Consider the following 21,535-nt stretch of genomic DNA (forward strand, 5'->3'; position numbering starts at 1 on the left):
AGTATTACTGTATATAAACATACATATGTCTATTGTGTGCTTAATATATAGTTCAGGGATTCTATTATTCTATTGTAAATCACTTCTACTTACGCATTCAACTGATGGACCTTCTACAGCTTCTCTCTCCTTAAAGTAAAGAGAAATATAATAAGTTGTATGCATGGCAGGGCCTTTAAACAGGTCAGTGGATGAAGGGGCTCCAAAACTTGCTTAGAATCTAATATCACTGCCCAGCACAATATAGGCTACTGTGATTGCGCTCATACCCTTCTTTCACATACCCATAACGTGCTGCCTGACTGGGCATATACAGTTTTTTACCATGTATCAGTTATAGTGTTACTTATAATCTTATATACACAAATGTTTTTCATTACTATTTTAATTCATTGCTGTCTGATTTGTCCTACTGGCCTCCAGTAGCCCAGCTGTGGCCTAAAATAGCCCCCTTGCCTTCACCTAACTTCTAAACAAATAAGAATTCTAGTAACTAAAAGGCATTTGGATTGTACTTACACAGCTAGCAGCTGGAGGAGTCTGAGCTGGAGGTTCTACATCCTTTGGGAAAGAATAAAGAGATTTTGAGGCTCTATACATAGAAAGCCCATTACTAGACATACTGAGAGTATTACTGTATATAAACACACACATGTTTGTTGCGTGCTTAATATAGATATTGATATTTGCTGAAATCACTTCTACTTACGCATTCAACTGATGGACCTTCTACAGCGTCTCCGTCCTTAAAGAAAAGAGAAATATTATAAGTTTTATGCATGGCAGGCACTAGCCCAGGTGTGTCCTAAAATAGCCCCTTTGCTTTCACCTAACTTCTAAACAAATAGGAATTCTAGTAACTAAAAGGCCTTTGGATTGTACTTACACAGCTAGCAGCTGGAGGAGTCTGAGCTGGAGGTTCTACATCCTTTGGGAAAGAATAAAGAGATTTTAAAGCTCTATATATAGAGAGTATTAACAGAAATACTGGGGTTGTGATATTAATATACATTTCACTAAGCATTAGTATATATATATAAAATAAAAAATGCTGATGCGCACCAATGCATCAGCATTTTTTACATATTTACATGTTCGTGCCGAACCCAATAAAAATGGTCTGGCTCAATTTCCTTTCCATTTAGTCTGTCCCTACTGCTGCTATGTGTATAGATTCATGGGGAAAGATAAAAGTCTTGCCATACAAACATAGGGATAATACCGTACTATAGGGATCCCCAACCTTTATTACATGTGAGCCCCACTGAGATGTAAAAGGTGTTCATAAGGGCAGATAAAGCATAAGGTTCAGCTCTAAAACTCCAACTACTCTATTCATAGTGGGTCCTAGCCAGGCCTAGCATAAATGAGATGTAAGCGCTAGGATTTGTGGGTAAAAAAAAGTACATATATAAGGTTCCCTGTGTTTCTAAGTCTCTAGTCCTTTCCACCCTCAGAAATGGAAATTTCTAGCAGGGTAAAGGAACAAATAAAAAATGATGGTAAAAGTAAGACTACGGCTCACCATTTCCTTTAGTGGCTTACCTGAAAAATGTTTCCTGCATCTTTCTGCTCTATTATTAGGCATTCTTCAATGGGAATCTAACAAATGAAAGTTTGAAATATTAACACCAATATATTTTTTGTTAGGGATGCACCGAATCGAATCATGCAATATTTTTGTTTTTTGCTCATATATAAAAAAAAAAATCAGGTTTGGATTCCATTTAGTGTTTTGGTGAATGTTTGTGAAGGATTAGTTATCTAGCTGAATCCAAAAGCTTTAGACTTGGTTGCTTCATATAGATAATATATAGATTTTACCAGTTGCTATCAATAGTTTCTAGGTTCTTGTAAGGCAAAAAATATAATCTGCCTAATTATATTACAGGTATGGGATCCCTTATCCAGAAACCCATTATCCAGAAAGCTCCGAATTACGGAAAGCCCGTCTCCCATAGACTCAATTTTAATCAAATAATATAGAATTTTAAAACTGATTTCCTTTTTCTCTGTAATAATAAAACAGTACCTTGTAATTGATCCCAACTAAGATATAAATATTCCTTATTGGATGCAAAACAATCCTATTGTGTTTAATTAATGTTTTATTGATTTTTTAGTAGACTTAAGGTATGGAGATCCAAATTACGGAAAGATCCCTTATCCGGAATACCCTTGGTCCCGAGCATTCTGGATAACGGGTCCTATACCTGTATTTGTATAAAGATACTATGCAAAATCAAGCAAAAAGCTCTTGGATTGGGGAGCAACAGTGGTAGTTTGGGGTGATTCTCTGGGCATTACAGTGGAGAATATGCCCCATGTGCCACCCATTCTTTATAATGTGACACTGATCATGACTTTTGGGTAAGTAGTATGCTTCGCAAGCATGTACACAAATCATGTGATCTCATGGCTACTGTCAACTGCCAAGAGCGTTGCTTATTCTTAATTAAATACCAATAATGCATCATATTGTTATTATTTCCTACTTACATCATCATCCACTGGAGTTGTTGCAGGTTTATTTTTCTTAAAGAAAAAAAAGTAGGGTCAGTTATTCAGCATAAAAGAACCCTTTACAGTCATGGCACACATAACTCATAGGCCGCATGGAAATCTGTATCATTAAGACTTGTTAGTTATAAAGTGACTTGATGCCGTCATTATGAATAGAAGGTTTATATATTAGGGGGCTGGTTTATCAAACTCTGTCTCACTAAACATCTAGTCAAGGCCACAGCCTTCTTGTGAACTACCCCAATGGCGTCTTATGTTGGAGGCAAACTACATCAGGTCTTACTCTCCTACTAGCTACACTTCCAGGCCAACCTGTAGTACCCTTCATTTGTGCCAAGAGAGGCCTAATTCCTATTGTATATCCAAGATCTAAAACGGGGCCTCCCCTCAAATGTTATTATATTTCCCTATGCATGCTATGAGGGAATTTAGCGGTTTATTGATTTGCCGGGACACTTTGGACTGACCCCCTCCCAGAACTTGCCTTGTGCTGGTTTCTTGTGGGAGGGATATTAGCCCTACAGAGGGGCTTTGTAACCGTATTCTACACAACCTACACTCACACACAATCACTAAATTCCACATTCAAACAGCACTAAGAATTTGCAGCCTTACCTTCTTTTTCTTTAATCGGGGAAAAAAACAACAAAATAAATTTTTCAAAACTCTTCGAGCCATTCCTTTCTAGAATATCTAGACTGTGGGTTGAAATTATAAGGAGAGAAGAAAAGGTACAATTTATTTTTGCTGTACAATTACTTTCCTGTAATATTAGTAATGTTATTAGTTGGCTTGTATTGCTATCTGGCAGCTACATATCATTCTGGAGGCAATAATGCTAAATCCCTGCTCAGTAGAGTTTACAATCAGTATCAGACACAAGCTGTGGGGTTGGGCATGTATGGCTCAATATACATATATACCATACAGTACATATATCATACATAAATAATATAGAGGGGATGTACTCACTATGATATACTAAGGGGCACATTTACTAATCCACGAATCCGAATCCCGCAAGGGAAAAAAACGTATTGGAAACGAAAATTGTGCGACTTTTTTGTCGCCGTTGTGATTTTTTGTATTTGTCGCGACTTTATCGTCGCCATCACGACTTTATCGTATTTTGCGCGACTTTTTCGTCGCCGCCGCAATTTTTTCGTATTGAGCGATAGTAAATTCCGGAAAAACCAATGCGATTTCTTTCGCAACGGCAACCAAAAAGTTACGGAAAATAAATTAAAAAGTCGCGACGGCGACGAAAAAATCGTGGGACACACGAAAAAGTCACGACGGTAAAAAACGCAAGAATACCGATCATTAGGAAAAAACACATTCGGACGCCTTCGGACCGTTCATGGATTAGTGTATTTGTCACGACTTTTTCATTGCCGTCCGATTTTTTTCACAACGGCGACCAAGAAGTCGCGGAAAATATACGAAAAAGTCGCAACGGCAATGAAAAAATCGCTGGACATACGGAAAAGTTGCGACGAAATAATCGCAAAAATACTGATCATTACGGAAAAAGAGCATTCACCAGGTGACCAGAAAATGCTTCCTGCAGATTGGTTGCTATAGGTTATTGCTTCTGGGCAAACAACGAGACCCAATATAATTGATTAATATAAAATTATTATTATTATCTTGCCTCTGTAAGTATGGGATCATAATTAACCCAGCTATGGGACGGGGGGGGGGAGTTTTACAATTAGTTAAACAATGATATATTAGGTGGTTTGTGTCTGCATGTACCTGAGAATACTGAAATATTGGATTAATGGTATTTATGGCACGCAGGCCTATATTACTGATAGCTGCCTATTTAGGAAAATCAAGATTTTTGTGTTATTTGGTGGAATCTTACAGTTTACATTTGGAAAAAAGGCAAAATGAAGGCCAGACACCATAATGATCACAAACTAGGCTAATTGCCAATTGGTATATAGTGACTCTATGCAATGCATTATAAAGCAAGCTTTCTTTGCTTAAAAAAATATCATATTTTTGCCACCGTGTGTCTGTGAGCCCCAAAATATTTACTTATAAGAGAAAACAAAAGCGATGCGCTCACCTCTCCTGGCTCCAAAGAAAGTGAGAAGCCGTTGGCTGTTACTGCTACAGCTTGTCACTTAGTGATGTCACAATGCTTCCCCACTCAGCTCTTCTGCTCCAAGTGAGAAACCATTATGATGTCATAATGGGGGAACCATTATGACATCACTAAGTGACAAGTTGTAACAGTAACTTTCTTTGGAGTAATATGTAGAAATAAAACAGTACCTGTACTTGATCCCAACTAAGATATAATTACCCCTTATTGGGGCAGAACAGCCCTATTGGGTTTATTTAATGGTTAAATGATTCCCTTTTCTCTGTAATAATAAAACAGTACCTGTACTTGATCCCAACTAAGATATAATTACCCCTTATTGGGGGCAGAACAGCCCTATTGGGTTTATTTCATGGTTAAATGATTCCCTTTTCTCTGTAATAATAAAACAGTACCTGTACTTGATCCCAACTAAGATATAATTACCCCTTATTGGGGCAGAACAGCCCTATTGGGTTTATTTCATGGTTAAATGATTCCCTTTTCTCTGTAATAATAAAACAGTACCTGTACTTGATCCCAACTAAGATATAATTACCCCTTATTGGGGCAGAACAGCCCTATTGGGTTTATTTCATGGTTAAATGATTCCCTTTTCTCTGTAATAATAAGCTATGGGGTTGGGCATGTATGGCTCAATATACATATATACCATACAGTACATATATCGTACATAAATAATATAGAGGGGATGTACTCACTATGATATACTAAGGGGCACATTTACTAATCCACGAATCCGAATCCCGCAAGGGAAAAAAACGTATTGGAAACGAAAATTGTGCGACTTTTTTGTCGCCGTTGTGATTTTTTGTATTTGTCGCGACTTTATCGTCGCCATCACAATTTTATCGTATTTTGCGCGACTTTTTCGTCGCCGCCGCAATTTTTTCGTATTGAGCGATAGTAAATGGCGGAAAAACCAATCCGATTTTTTTCGCAACCACGACCAAAAAGTCACAGAAAATATACGAAAAAGTCGCAGCGGCGACGAAAAAATCGCGGGACATATGAAGAAGTCACAACGGCGACAAAAAAAAAATCGCAAAAATACCGATCATTACAAAAAAACGCATTCGGACGCCTTCGGACCGTTCATGGATTAGTGTATTTGTCGTGACTTTTTCATTGCCGTAGCGACTTTTTCATTGCTGTAGCGACTTTGTCGTATTTTGCGCGACTTTTTCGCCGCCGTCGCAATTTTTTCGTATTGAGTGATAGTAAATGCCGGAAAAACCAATCCGATTTTTTTCAAAACGGCGACCAAAAAGTTGCGGAAAATATACGAAAAAGTTGTGACGGCGACGAAAAAGTCGCGACGGCGACGGAAAAAATCGCAAAAATACCGATCATTACGAAAAAACACATTCGGACGCCTTCGGACCGTTCGTGGATTAGTGTATTTGTCGCGACTTTTTCATTGCCGTAGTGACTTTTTCATTGCCGTAGCGACTTTTTCATTGCCGTAGCGACTTTTTCATTGCTGTCGCGACTTTATCGTATTTTGCGCGACTTTTTCGTCGCCGTCGCAATTTTTTCGTATTCAGTGATAGTAAATGGCGGAAAAACCAATCCGATTTTTTTCGCAACGGCGACCAAAAAGTTGCGGAAAATATACGAAAAAGTTGTGACGGCGACGAAAAAATCGTGGGACATACGAAAAAGTCGCGACGGCGAAGAAAAAAATCGCAAAAATACCGATCATTACGAAAAAACGCATTCGGACGCCTTCGGACCGTTCGTGGATTAGTAAATCGGCCCCTAAGTTTGAAATGTTAAAAATAATTTAAGTTTACCAAAAATCTACTGTCAGTCTATTAGTCTTAATAACATTGGGCTTATTAGTTATTGTGCAGTCTATAGGATAGCTGCTGCTATGGTAACAGGCGCAATACTGTGCAACTTAGGGTGCAATTCATGTAGTACATTCCTATTTCAATATACAGCGCAAACCCCCATATATAATAAAAGGCACTACGTTTGCCCAGGAGTGGTAACCCTTAGCAACCAATAAGACGTTTGCTTAAAAACAGGTGAACAGAAAATGCTTCCTGCAGATTGGTTGCTATAGGTGTTTGCTTCTGGGCAAACGACGAGCCCCAATATAATTGATTAATATAAAATTATTATCTTGCCTCTGTAAGTATGGGATCATAATTAACCCAGCTATGGGACGGGGGGGAGTTTTACAATTAGTTAAACAATGATATATTACGTGAATTGTGTCTGCATGTACCTGAGAATACTGAAATATTGGATTAATGGTATTTATGGCACGCAGGCCTATATTACTGATAGCTGCCTATTTAGGAAAATCAAGATTTTTGTGTTATTTGGTGGAATCTTACAGTTTACATTTGGAAAAAAGGCAAAATGAAGGCCAGACACCATAATGATCACAAACTAGGCTAATTGCCAATTGGTATATAGTGACTCTATGCAATACATTATAAAGCAAGCTTTCTTTGCTTAAAAAAATATTCAATTTTTGCCACCGTGTGTCTGTGAGCCCCAAAATATTGACTTATAAGAGAAAACAAAAGCGATGCGCTCACCTCTCCTGGCTCCAAAGAAAGTGAGAAGCCGTTGGCTGTTACTGCTACAGCTTGTCACTTAGTGATGTCACAATGCTTCCCCACTCAGCTCTTCTGCTCCAAGTGAGAAACCATTATGATGTCAGATTGGTTGCTATAGGTGTTTGCTTCTGGGCAAACGACGAGCCCCAATATAATTGATTAATATAAAATTATTATCTTGCCTCTGTAAGTATGGGATCATAATTAACCAGCTATGGGACGGGGGGGGAGTTTTACAATTAGTTAAACAATGATATATTACGTGAATTGTGTCTGCATGTACCTGAGAATACTGAAATATTGGATTAATGGTTTTATGGCACGCAGGCCTATATTACTGATAGCTGCCTATTTAGGAAAATCAGATTTTTTTGTGTTATTTGGTGGAATCTTACAGTTTACATTTGGAAAAAAGGCAAAATGAAGGCCAGACACCATAATGATCACAAACTAGGCTAATTGCCAATTGGTATATAGTGACTCTATGCAATACATTATAAAGCAAGCTTTCTTTGCTTAAAAAAATATCATATTTTTGCCACCGTGTGTCTGTGAGCCCCAAAATATTGACTTATAAGAGAAAACAAAAGCGATGCGCTCACCTCTCCTGGCTCCAAAGAAAGTGAGAAGCCGTTGGCTGTTACTGCTACAGCTTGTCACTTAGTGATGTCACAATGCTTCCCCACTCAGCTCTTCTGCTCCAAGTGAGAAACCATTATGATGTCATAGAGGCCACCCAAGATGATGGAACAGCAACCAATCAGAAGTTGCAGCTTGAGAACAATGTCCTAGAATTGTACAGCGCTGCGGAATATGTTGGCGCTTTATGAATAAATGTTAATAAATAAAATAGAAATGTAGCCAGTAATACTGCAGCTACCGGAACTTTCTGCCCCATAAATCCTATATCACAAAGAAAGGTTTTTCCAAGGGGAAATAAAAAATATAATCGGCACTTGTCTCATAGAAAATCAATGTACAGGTATCGGACCCCTTATCCGGAAACCCGATATCCAGAAAGCTCCGAATTACGGAATGTCTGTCTCCCATAGACTCCATTTTAATCAAATAATTCAGAATTTTAAAATTTTCTATGTAGAAATAAAACAGTAACTTGTAATTGATCCCAACTAAGATATAAATAATCCTTGGATTGGATTGGATGCAAAACATTCCTATTGGGTTTAATTAATGTTTTATTGATTTTTTTAGTAGATATAAGGTATTGAGATCCAAATTAGGGAAAGACCCCTTATCCGGAATACCCTTGGCCCCGAGCATTCTGGATATTGGGTCCTATAGCTGTATAAGTGTAATTTGTGCCACACAGGTATAAAGCCCCAGGGTATCAGGCTGCTAATACCCCAGTCTATGAGACGTTTGAGAGATGACCAGTAAATGCTGTTACTAGTTTAATGCTAGGGACTCATATAACTGGTACAAACGTCAGACTCCTCCCCCTTCGGGGCTGCAATAGGAAACAGGGGGCAAACAGTTCAAGCTTGCTTGTGCTTTTCTAAGTGATCCGGCCCCCCATCTTTTTGTGGCGCCCCCCCCTCTGAACCCCCCAATTTTCCCATTGACTTTGACAGGGAAGATTTTCAAACTGCTGCCACTCTTACAGCTTTGAAGCTACACCCCCCAAACTTGAATAACATAATCATAGGGTCACCCCGAATGAAGCAGCAACATTTGTTGGATGACCCCAAAGTGGGAGGGGCCAACAGCAGCCAATCAAATTTCACCCATTGACTTTAATGGGGAAATTGAAAATCCTGCCAATGTTACAGCTTTGAGGCTACACTCCCCAAACGTGAATCACACAGTCATGGGCTCAGCCTGAATGAAAATAGGATGATTGTTGGATGCCCAAAAGTGGGCGGAGCTTTTAACAGCCAATCAGATTTTACCTATTGATTTGGCAGAAATCCAACCTGCTGCCAGTCTCACAGTAATAACGCCGGGGTCCCCAAACTTTTTACACTTGGTCACTAGGGGACTGCAGTTTTAGATTGGCTGTTGGTGGCTCCACCCACTTTTCAAATCAAATTTCACCTATTGATTTTTTATTGGTTTGATGCCAGAGTTCCCAAACTTTGCACAGTCAGTCACTGGGTGACTATGCATTCAAGTTTTTTTTTGTTTTTTTTAAAAAGACTGCAAAGTGGGAGGGGCCAACAACAGCCAATCAAATTTTACCCATTGACTTTTATGGAAAAATTGAAACTGATGCCAATCTTACAGCTTTGAGGCCACACTCCCCAAACTTGAATCACATAGTGATGGGCTCAGCCTGAATGAAAATATGATGATTGTTGGATGCCCAAAAGGGGGCGGAGCTGTGAACAGCCAATCCGATTTTACCTATGGACTTTTAATGGGGAAATCCAACCTGCTGCCAGTTTCACAGTATTAACCCCAGGGTCCCCAAACTTGTCACAGTTGGTCACTAGAGGACTGCAGTTTTAGTTTTGAAAAAGTGGGCGGGGCCACCAACAGCCAATCAGATTTCACCTATTGAATTTTATTGGTTTGATGCCAGAGTTTGCAAACTTTGCACAGTCAGTCACTGCGTGACTTCGTACTTGAGGTTAAAAATAGTGGGCGGGGCCGCCAAAAGCCAATCACATTTCTTTCATTGTTTTCAGTGGGGAAATTTTAACTGCTGCCATTCTCATATGTTTAATGTCAGGGTCCCCAAACTTTGCACAGTTTGTCACTGGGTGACTATGTTCCAAGTTTAGAAAAGTGGGCGGGGCCAACAACAACCAATCAGATTTCAGCTATACACTTCATATGTTTAAATTTAAACTGCTGCCATTCTTTAAATATTAATACTAAGGTCTCCAAACTTTGCAGAGCTAGTCACCTGGTAACTGCGGTTCAGAGTTAGAAAAAGTGGGGGAGCCATAGGAACAAGGAAAGGTGTTTATTATGAATATATAAGCGCTTATAGAGAAACAGTTGTATCAGAACAAAACATGTACTGTATTTGCCTAAAAGAATAAAATAATAAGGCCTAAAAATAATAAAACTGAGAGCAAAAGGTCTGTGTCTTTCTCTGAGCGGCTTGGCACCATAGGGAAAGTGAAGCAAATAAAGGCACCGAGTTGCTAAATAAGACCCTTCTAAATGCCGATTTGCTAATGTGCCATAGTAGTAATACTACAGTTACCTAAAATGGATGGTGACTCTTACTTCTAATTAGGTGCCAGATTGACATGGTAAATGTTGGTGCCACGGGAGAAAAGTATTGTATAAGGGATTACCTTTTGTTGGTAAAGACTAGTTATTAAAGAGTCTGGTAGCTTTGTGAGCATTAAAGGCAACATTTAACTGGCCCTCGTTGTTTATGGCACAAGAGAGATTAAACTTTTGTTGAGGATTTAGCATCTGGTAACTTTAACTGATTCTCTTTACATATACATAGTTTATATGGTGAAATTTACATGTAGCTAATTACAGTAGCTAATTAAAAACACAGTACAACGAGTCTTCAGATATACAGTAAAACAGTGGTGTTACTGTATATGGCCAGGTCCCCATGCAAAAAAATCTTCAGAGGGGCCAGGTGTACACCCCTACCAGCCTGCCCCACACGTCCCCCACTCCCCACCAGCTCTCAGGTAGGGTTTCTATAGAGGAAGCAGACCCCACAGTCCAGGCCCCCTCCCCAGGGCTCCCACATGGCTGCAAAGCCCACCTCCTCCATAGTTACACCACTGTAGGAAAATGTATTAAAAGCCTCAGGCCTCTGGTTCATTACCTTTTGGATTTCTGTGATCTTTATAGCCACAGGGTAGTGGGTCTCTCGATATTTTGCCTGTAACACAAACAGAAACATTTTCTTGTTATTTTTTTACTTAAACTTAGAAACGTGACAGGGTTGCCACGAGGTTTATGATGTATTTTGTAGCCTTTCGAGTAAAACATTGGGAGAGGAAAATAATTTTATGAACGTGAGCACATTTACTTGCTCTATGATTCCAAATCAAATTGTCCTAACTTGGTCTTCTGTCACTCAAGGCAATACAGTACACAAAGATGGAGAATAAAGTGGTGACACTACTGCTACAACTGTTTTACCTTCAACTATAACTCCTTCTAATGGGAGAAATAGCTGAAGAAATTCTCTGTAAAGGAATAATGAAGAATCCCAATGGAGATATCAAAAAACGAATAAAACCCTACATGATCTGCATCAACAGATCACAGGAAAAATATGAGTCTCCAAGACACTTTCCTGGCCCCAGGCTGCCCAATGACATACACAATTGGCTAGTGTATATTTTATATACTGGGAAACTGACCAATTACATGCAAAAAGTTGGACAGCACTGATATTAGATTAAATTAGGGTAGCTATTAGTTATATCTTGGGGGAAACAGTGATAGCACTTTCATCATAACTGTGGTTACAACCAACATTTCATTGGGGGTTTCCATGAGAGGCTTACCTTATACACAGTTCCAAATCCTCCTTGTCAAGTTTTTTTCCAGTCATAATAACTAATGCTTGATACTTAAACAAAATATAGAATAGCATAAATTTTCTGGTGCATAAATATGATGAATTACTATATATTAATAAATATAATTTACCCAGGATAATAAAAAACTTAGGGGAGTCACGTAAGGAAAGTGACGCTACAAAAAAGTCGCGAATTCGCGCAAGTCGTAACAGCTACGAGAAAGTTGCAACAATTTACAAAAAGTCGCGACGGTGACAAAAAAAAATCGCAAAATACTGATTATTACGAAAAAAACGCATTTGGGCGCTTTCGATCCGTTATGGATTAGTAAATAGGCCCCTAGGTCTAGTAACCCAGCAGCAACCAAATACTATTCTAACTTGCTGATTGGTTGCTATGGCTTTAGTAGATTGTGAGCAAAATTAGTTACCTTAATTAGCCCTTAAATACTTGATAAAGTTGCCAACCACTTCAATACTACATAGAATAATTTTATTTCACTCTCCCAATCAACTTTATCCCCTTTAATGTGGATAGACAGGCACTGAATCCTCTTTTGGAAAGCAGACTTGAGACACATTGGTTGATCTGGAGGTGGGAGGGGCATAAATACTCTCATTCTGCTGTAGATCTGATTATTCTAGCTATTGGCCAAACCAATGGATCAGTGTAATGGAAGCGGTGTGAAAAAGGCATAAGATTATATAGGAATATGGCAAAAATTGAACTTGTCTTGTATAGTACAGCTTTCTTTCATGTCATTATACATAATAAACACGTTACTTACATCATAAACCACTGGAATTCCTATTGCCTGTTCATTCTAAAAGGAAAGCAAGAAACAACATCATCGTTTTTATACACAACATCATAATGCCCAAATTGTGCTAATTTGATATTATCAGTTATCCAATCATAATGCAGGAAATGGAAACCTGGGTGATTTTGGACAGGACATTGACTTGGCTGTATACACAAGCCAATGAGTTAACAAATTGAGTTGGCAGCTCATATTGGCCAGTGTATGGCCAGGTTGAAAGATCCATATGAATTTGTAACATGGGTTGGAGTACTTACATAGTAAGCAACTGGAGGCAGTGCTTCTTTTTCTGGAGGATTCTCAGCCTAAAGGGATCAGAAAAGGTGTTGTAAATATAAAGGTGTAAATTAAATATATATGTACTATATAAACCTTTCTTTGAAAGATCCATATGAATTTGTATCATGTCATGGCACTGTGTTGGGTGCTAGAGGGTTGGAGTACTTACATAGTCAGCAACTGCAGGCAGTGCTTCTTGTTCTGGAGGAATTTCAGCCTTAAGGGATCAGAAAAAGGTGTTTGTAAATATAAAGGTGTCAATTAAATATATATGTACTATACAAAACTTTCTTTGTCTGAGCCCATAAAATAATAGAAAGTCATCCTGTTTTAGGCTTGGGATGCTCCATACTTTTCCATAGGGCTTTGCATTATGGCCTTGCCACCCCCCAAAAAAATAGTAAGGAACCCTAAATTCCAATTAAATCAAGATAAGCAAGCCTTGTGTAATAAAGCAAGGTGTGACGTTATTATGCATTATATTGTGTTACCCTCTTCTACTCACACTTTTAGCTGTTACAAATTCTAAGTCTTCTCCATCCTTAAAGAAAAAGAGAAATATGATCAGCTTTATGCATGGCAGTCCCTCTCTCATTAAAGGCTTTATTGGGCTGGGTGCTAATGCATTAGTGAACCCTATAGTTTTATTCTAACATTTTGGAGAAGAATTGGTTAACACCAATCCTAAAAATACCAAATAGGATTCTAATATTGCAATATTCCCAACACGCCGTCAGACTTACATCATCCGTGTGTGGAGGCTCTGATCTTGGTGACCCTCCAGTCTTAAATGAGTAATATACCTGTTGGGGCAATAGCAGAAAAGCACAGTGAGTATTGGCAAAATAGAAATATTGGGTTGCAATGATATGTGATTCAAGCCCCCCCTTTTACCCAAGGTGTAATTGTTATGTCAAGCTCTTCTACTTACATCTCCATCAATTTCCATAGATACTTCATCCTTCAAGACATGAACACATAGAGATTCTTCTTCTTTCTTCTCTGATGGTTCTGGTGTGTTTTCACTCTAAAAAGGTAGAAATAGCTGATCAATTTTATGCACAAAAGGATGGAAAGCATTAAAAAAAAATCTGCAAATATAGGGTTGCAATGATATGCTATTCAAGCCCCCCCTTTTACCCAAGGTGTAATTGTTATGTCAAGTAGTGATGAGCGAATCTGTTCGTGCGACAAAAAATGTTGTGTGACAAAAAAAATTGTTGCCCACGACTATTCTTTTGTCGCGCGGCTATTGTTTCGTCGCCGGCGGCTATTATTTTGTCGTCCGTGGCTATTATTTTGTCGTCCGTGGCTATAATTTCGTCGCGCGGCTATTCTTTTTTGACGCCGCCGACAATTTTTGGACGTGCAGCGAATTTTTCGGCGGCAAATTTTTCCATTCGTTTCGCAAAGCAATCCGCCAATGTCGAAACGCGGAAATTCGCCTCGAATCCATGCCTGGCGAAACATTTCGCCCATCACTAATGTCAAGCTCTTCTACTTACATCTCCATCAATTTCCATAGATTCTTCATCCTTCAAGACATGAACACACAGAGATTCTTCTTCTTTTTTGTCTGATGCTTCTGGTGTGTTTTCAGTCTAAAAAGGTAGAAATAGCTGATCAATTTTATGCACAAAAGGATGGAAAGCAGTAAAAAAAATGTGCAAATATAGGGTTGCAATGATATGCTATTCAAGCCACCCCTTTTACCCAAGGGGGCACATTTACTAACCCACGAACGGGCCGAATGCGTCCGATTGCGTTTTTTCGTAATGATCGGTATTTTGTGATTTTTCGGAAAATTGTCGCGACTTTTTCGTAGACATTCAGAAAGTTGCGCAAAATCTGGTGATTTTTTTTGTAGCGTTAAAACTTAAGCGAAAAGTCGCGACTTTTTCGCAGCTTTCATGCCGAGTACGAAACATTCGGATTCATTCAAGCTTCAGTATGGTGACTTTTCTTGGGCCAGGTTGGAGCTGCAGGGTGCCATTGAGCCCTATGGGAGACTTTCCTTGGGCCGGGTTGGAGCTGCAGGGTGCCATTGAGCCCTATGGGAGACTTTCCTTGGGCCAGGTTGGAGCTGCAGAGTGCCATTGAGCCCTATGGGAGACTTTCCTTGGGCCGGGTTGGAGCTGCAGGGTGCCATTGAGCCCTATGGGAGACTTTCCTTGGGCCGGGTTGGAGCTGCAGAGTGCCATTGAGCCCTATGGGAGACTTTCCTTGGGCCGGGTTGGAGCTGCAGAGTGCCATTGAGCCCTATGGGAGACTTTCCTTGGGCCGGGTTGGAGCTGCAGGGTGCCATTGAGCCCTATGGGAGACTTTCCTTGGGCTGGGTTGGAGCTGCAGAGTGCCATTGAGCCCTATGGGAGACTTTCCTTGGGCCAGGTTGGAGCTGCAGGGTGCCATTGAGTCCTATGGGAGGCTTCCAAAATCATGCTAAGTCTGAAAGTTTCGCCCGCCGCTTACGAGCGCTCAATACGAAAAAGTCGCGACAAGATACGAGCGAATTGTAATGGCTACGAAAAACTCGCGTTTTTCGCACAAGTCGTATTGGTAACGAAAAAGTCGCGACAATTTCCGAAAAGTCGTAAAGGCGCCGAAAAAAATCGCAAAAAATACGAAAAAGTCGCAAAATGTTCGTTTTCCAATCGGAATTTTTCCAATTCGGATTCGTGGGTTAGTAAATGTGCCCCTAGGTGTAATTGTTATGTCAAGCTCTTCTACTTACATTTTCATCAATTTCCATAGATACTTCATCCTTCAAGACATGAACACCCAGAGATTCATCTTTCTTCTCTGATGCTTCTGGTGTGTTTTCAGTCTAAAAAGGTAGAAATAGCTGATCAATTTTATGCACAAAAGGATGGAAAGCAGTAAAAAAAATGTGCAAATATAGGGGTGCAATGATATGCTATTCAAGCCCCCCCTTTTACCCAAGGTGTAATTGTTATGTCAAGCTCTTCTACTTACATCTCCATCACTTTCCATAGGTTCTTCATCCTTCAAGACATGAACACCCAGAGATTCTTCTTTCTTCTCTGATGCTTCTGGTGTGTTTTCAATCTAAAAAGGTAGAAATAGCTGATCAATTTTATGCACAAAAGGATGGAAAGCAGTCAAAAAAATGTGCAAATATAGGAGTGCAAAATATCTATAAGGCTACGGCCCAACGGGACAGATTTTCTGCTTGCCTATTATAATTTGCAGGCCCAGAATGAGCCGTTGTGCTGGCATTCACTTACTTGTGTGTCTGCAACTAGGGGCACTGAGTTGGCCTGGGTGCACACACATGAAATGAATTTTGCTACAGAAACTTGTCTGCGCCCAGGCTGACATGGTGCCTTTGGGTACAGACACACAAGTGAGGAGATGCTAGCGGAGGAGCTTACACACAGGCCAACAAACCCTAAAACCGGACATGCCGCTTTGTGATTAGATTCCCTTATTTCTATGTAAACACTTCTACTTACGCATTCAACTGATGGACCTTCTACAGCTTCTCCGTCCTTAAAGAAAAAGAGAAATATTATAAGTTTTATGCATGGCAGGCAGTAGCCCAGTTGTGTCCTAAAATAGCCCCTTTGGATTGTAGGCCTTTGGATTGTACTTACACAGCTAGCAGCTGGAGGAGTCTGAGCTGGAGGTTCTACATCCTTTGGGAAAGAATAAAGAGATTTTTAAGCTCTATACATAGAAAGCCCATTACTAGACATACTAAGGGGCACATTTACTAATCCACGAACGCCCGAAAAGCATCCGAATGCGTTTTTTTTGTAATCGGTATTTTGCGACTTTTTCGAGCGCTCAATACGAAAAAGTCGCGACAATTCGTGCAAGTCGTAACGGCTACGAAAAAGTCGCAAAAAATACGGAAAAGACGCAAAATGTTCGTTTTCCAATCCAAATTTTTCCCATTCGGATTTGGATTCGTGGATTAGTAAATCAGCCCCTAGGAATATTACTGTATATAAACGCACATGTTTGTTGCGTGCTTAATATAGATATTGATATTTGCTGAAATCACTTCTACTTACGCATTCAACTGATGGACCTTCTACAGCTTCTCCGTCCTTAAAGAAAGAGAAATATTATACGTTTTATGCATGGCAGGCAGTAGCCCAGTTGTGTCCTAAAATAGCCCCTTTGCTTTCTCCTAACTTCTAAACAAATAAGAATTCTAGTAACTAAAAGGCCTTTGGATTGTACTTACACAGCTAGCAGCTGGAGGAGTCTGAGCTGGAGGTTCTACATCCTTTGGGAAAGAATAAAGAGATTTTTAAGCTCTATACATAGAAAGCCCATTACTAGAGATACTACTAGAGATTGTACTGAGAGTATTACTGTATATAAACATACATATGTCTATTGTGTGCTTAATATATAGTTCAGGGATTCTATTATTCTATTGTAAATCACTTCTACTTACGCATTCAACTGATGGACCGTCTACAGCTTCTCTCTCCTAAAAGAAAAGAGAAATATAATAAGTTGTATGCATGGGGCAGGGCCTTTAAACAGGTCAGTGGATGAAGGGGCTCCAAAACTTGCTTAGAATCTAATATCACTGCCCAGCACAATATAGGCTACTGTGATTGCCCTCATACCCTTCTTTCACATACCCATAACATGCTGCCTGACTGGGCATATACAGTTTTTTACCATGTATCAGTTATAGTATTACTTACAATCTTATATACACAAATCGTTTTCATTACTACTTTAATTCATTGCTGTCTGATTTGTCCTACTGGCCTCCAGTAGCCCAGCTGTGGCCTAAAATAGCCCCCTTGCTTTCACCTAACTTCTAAACAAATAGGAATTCTAATAACTAAAAGGCCTTTGGATTGTACTTACACAGCTAGCAGCTGGAGGAGTCTGAGCTGGAGGTTCTACATCCTTTGGGAAAGAATAAAGAGATTTTTAAGCTCTATACATAGAAAGCCCATTACTAGACATACTAAGAGGCACATTTACTAATCCACGAACGCCGAAAAGCATCCGAATGCGTTTTTTTTGTAATCGGTATTTTGCGACTTTTTCGAGCGCTCAATACGAAAAAGTCGCGACAATTCGCGCAAGTCGTAACGGCTACGAAAAAGTCGCAAAAAATACGGAAAAGACGCAAAATGTTCGTTTTCCAATCCAAATTTTTCCCATTCGGATTCGTGGATTAGTAAATCAGCCCCTAGGAATATTACTGTATATAAACACACACATGTTTGTTGCGTGCTTAATATAGATATTGATATTTGCTGAAATCACTTCTACTTACGCATTCAACTGATGGACCTTCTACAGCTTCTCCGTCCTTAAAGAAAAAGAGAAATATTATAAGTTTTATGCATGGCAGGCAGTAGCCCAGTTGTGTCCTAAAATAGCCCCTTTGCTTTCACCTAACTTCTAAACAAATAAGAATTCTAGTAACTAAAAGGCCTTTGGATTGTACTTACACAGCTAGCAGCTGGAGGAGTCTGAGCTGGAGGTTCTACATCCTTTGGGAAAGAATAAAGAGATTTTAAAGCTCTATATATAGAGAGTATTAACAGAAATACTGTGGTTGTGATATTAATATACATTTCACTAAGCATTAGTATATATATATATATATATATATATATATATATACTAACTGATATATTAACTGGTATGGGTACCCACGGGAATGGAAACCAGTGCCGAACCCAATTAAAATGGTCTGGCTCAATTTCCTTTCCATTTAGTCTGTCCCTACTGCTGCTATGTGTATAGATTCATGGGGAAAGATAAAAGTCTTGCCATACAAACATAGGGATAATACCGTACTATAGGGATCCCCAACCTTTATTACATGTGAGCCCCACTGAGATGTAAAAGGTGTTCATAAGGGCAGATAAAGCATAAGGTTCAGCTCTAAAACTCCAACTACTCTATTCACAGTGGGTCCTAGCCAGGCCTAGCATAAATGAGATGTAAGCGCTAGGATTTGTGGGTAAAAAAAAGAACATATATAAGGTTCCCTGTGTTTCTAAAGGTCCCCATACACGGTAAGATCTGCTCGCTTGGCGAGATCACCGAGTGAGCGGATCTTCCCCCGATATCCCCACCTACGGGTGGGCGATATCGGGAAGCTTGAAGTTAAAAAAAAAAAAATCCGATCGTTTGGCCCTGGGGCCAAACGATCAGATTATGTAAGCGGCAATGGGGCAGTCGGTTCGGGGACCGCATCAACGAGCCGATGTGGCCCCTGATCCGACTGAATCTTTTAACCTGGCTGATCGATATCTGGCCAATTTCAGGCCAGATATCGGTCGGCCAGTCCAGTCGTTTCTGCCCCTACACGGGCAGATAAGCTGCCGAGTCGGTCCATGGGACCCATATCGGCAGCTATTATCGGCCCATGTATGGGGGCCTTAAGTCTCCAGTCCTTTCCACCCTCAAAAATGGAAATTTCTAGCAGGGTAAAGGAACAAATAAAAAATGATGGTTAAAGTAAGACTACGGCTCACCATTTCCTTTAGTGGCTTACCTGAAAAATGTTTCCTGCATCTTTCTGCTCTAATATAAAGCATTCTTCAATGGGAATCTAACAAATGAAAGTTTGAAATATTAACACCAATATATTTTTTGTTAGGGATGCACCGAATCAAATCATGCAATATTTTTGTTTTTTGCTCATATATATAAAAAAAATCAGGTTTGGATTCCATTTAGTGTTTTGGTGAATGTTTGTGAAGGATTAGTTATCTAGCTGAATCCAAAAGCTTTAGACTTGGTTGCTTCATATAGATAATATATAGATTTTACCAGTTGCTATCAATAGTTTCTAGGTTCTTGTAAGGCAAAAAATATAATCTGCCTAATTATATTACAGGTATGGGATCCCTTATCCGGAAACCCATTATCCAGAAAGCTCCGAATTACGGAAAGCCCGTCTCCCATAGACTCAATTTTAATCAAATAATATAGAATTTTAAAACTGATTTCCTTTTTCTCTGTAATAATAAAACAGTACCTTGTAATTAATCCCAACTAAGATATAAATATTCCTTATTGGATGCAAAACAATCCTATTGGGTTTAATTAATGTTTTATTGATTTTTTAGTAGACTTAAGGTATGGAGATCCAAATTACGGAAAGATCCCTTATCCGGAATACCCTTGGTCCCGAGCATTCTGGATAACGGGTCCTATACCTGTATTTGTATAAAGATACTATGCAAAATCAAGCAAAAAGCTCTTGGATTGGGGAGGAAACAGTGGAAGTTTGGGGTGATTCTCTGGGCATTACAGTGGAGAATATGCCCCATGTGCCACCCATTCTTTATAATGTGACACTGATCATGACTTTTGGGTAAGTAGTATGCTTCGCAAGCATGTACACAAATCATGTGATCTCATGGCTACTGTCAGCTGCCAAGAGCGTTGCTTATAAATACTAAATATAAATACTAAATGCCAATAATGCATCATATTATTATTATTATTTCCTACTTACATCATCATCCACTGGAGTTGTTGCAGGTTTATTTTTCTTAAAGAAAAAAAAGTAGGGTCAGTTATTCAGCGTAAAAGAACCATTTACAGTCATGGCACACATAACTCATAGGCCGCATGGAAATCTGTATCATTAAGACTTGTTAGTTATAAAGTGACTTGATGCCGTCATTATGAATAGAAGGTTTATATATTAGGGGGCTGGTTTATCAAACGCTGTCTCACTAAACATCTAGTCAAGGCCACAGCCTTCTTGTGAACTACCCCAATGGCGTCTTATGTTGGAGGCAAACTACATCAGGTCTAACTCTCCTACTAGCTACACTTCCAGGCCAACCTGTAGTACCCTTCATTTGTGCCAAGAGAGGCCTAATTCCTATTGTATATCCAAGATCTAAAACGGGGCCTCCCCTCAAATGTTATTATATTTCCCTATGCATGCTATGAGGGAATTTAGCGGTTTATTGATTTGCCGGGACACTTTGGACTGACCCCCTCCCAGAACTTGCCTTGTGCTGGTTTCTTGTGGGAGGGATATTAGCCCTACAGAGGGGCTTTGTAACCGTATTCTACACAACCTACACTCACACACAATCACTAAATTCCACATTCAAACAGCACTAAGAATTTGCAGCCTTACCTTCTTTTTCTTTAATCGGGGAAAAAAACAACAAAATAAATTTTTCAAAACTCTTCGAGCCATTCCTTTCTAGAATATCTAGACTGTGGGTTGAAATTATAAGGAGAGAAAAGGTACAATTTATTTTTGCTGTACAATTACTTTCCTGTAATATTAGTAATGTTATTAGTAGGCTTGTATTGCTATCTGGCAGCTACATATCATTCTGGAGGCAATAATGCAAAATCCCTGCTCAGTAGAGTTTACAATCAGTATCAGACCATACAGTACATATATCATACATAAATAATATAGAGAGAATGTACTCACTATGATATACTAAGGGGCACATTTACTAATCCACGAATCCGAATCCCGAAAGGGAAAAAAACGTATTGGAAACGAAAATTGTGCGACTTTTTTGTCGCCGTTGTGATTTTTTGTATTTGTCGCGACTTTATCATCCCCATCACGACTTTATCGTATTTTGCGCTACTTTTTCGTCGCCGCTGCAATTTTTTCGTATTGAGCGATAGTAAATGGCGGAAAAACCAATCCGTTTTTTTTCGCAACCACGACCAAAAAGTCACAGAAAAAATACGAAAAAGTCGCAGCGGCGACGAAAAAATCGCGGGACATATGAAGTCACAACGG

At 39.4% G+C, this 21,535-nt stretch overlaps 1 protein-coding gene and 3 long non-coding RNA genes across 10 annotated transcripts in view; 1 reads left to right on the top strand and 3 right to left on the bottom strand.

The window, feature by feature from the left end:
* Positions 1-21,535, top strand: part of lrrc3c (leucine rich repeat containing 3C) — a 163,510-nt gene that overhangs the window by 75,909 nt on the left and 66,066 nt on the right. The gene's annotated exons all lie outside the window — the stretch shown is intronic.
* Positions 84-745, bottom strand: LOC116408056. Its single transcript, XR_004220702.1, has 3 exons — positions 710-745; positions 520-561; positions 84-129 (listed from the first exon to the last, which is right to left on the bottom strand). It is a non-coding gene; the product is annotated as an uncharacterized LOC116408056 (long non-coding RNA).
* LOC116408053 lies at positions 12,971-13,589 on the bottom strand. Its single transcript, XR_004220699.1, has 3 exons — positions 13,530-13,589; positions 13,292-13,327; positions 12,971-13,003 (listed from the first exon to the last, which is right to left on the bottom strand). It is a non-coding gene; the product is annotated as an uncharacterized LOC116408053 (long non-coding RNA).
* LOC116408054 lies at positions 15,585-16,500 on the bottom strand. The gene is made up of 4 exons (XR_004220700.1): positions 16,401-16,500; positions 16,260-16,295; positions 15,760-15,852; positions 15,585-15,610 (listed from the first exon to the last, which is right to left on the bottom strand). It is a non-coding gene; the product is annotated as an uncharacterized LOC116408054 (long non-coding RNA).

The sequence above is a fragment of the Xenopus tropicalis genome, chromosome 10 (genome assembly GCF_000004195.4).
Source record: "Xenopus tropicalis strain Nigerian chromosome 10, UCB_Xtro_10.0, whole genome shotgun sequence".
In the NCBI taxonomy this organism is placed as follows: domain Eukaryota; kingdom Metazoa; phylum Chordata; class Amphibia; order Anura; family Pipidae; genus Xenopus; species Xenopus tropicalis.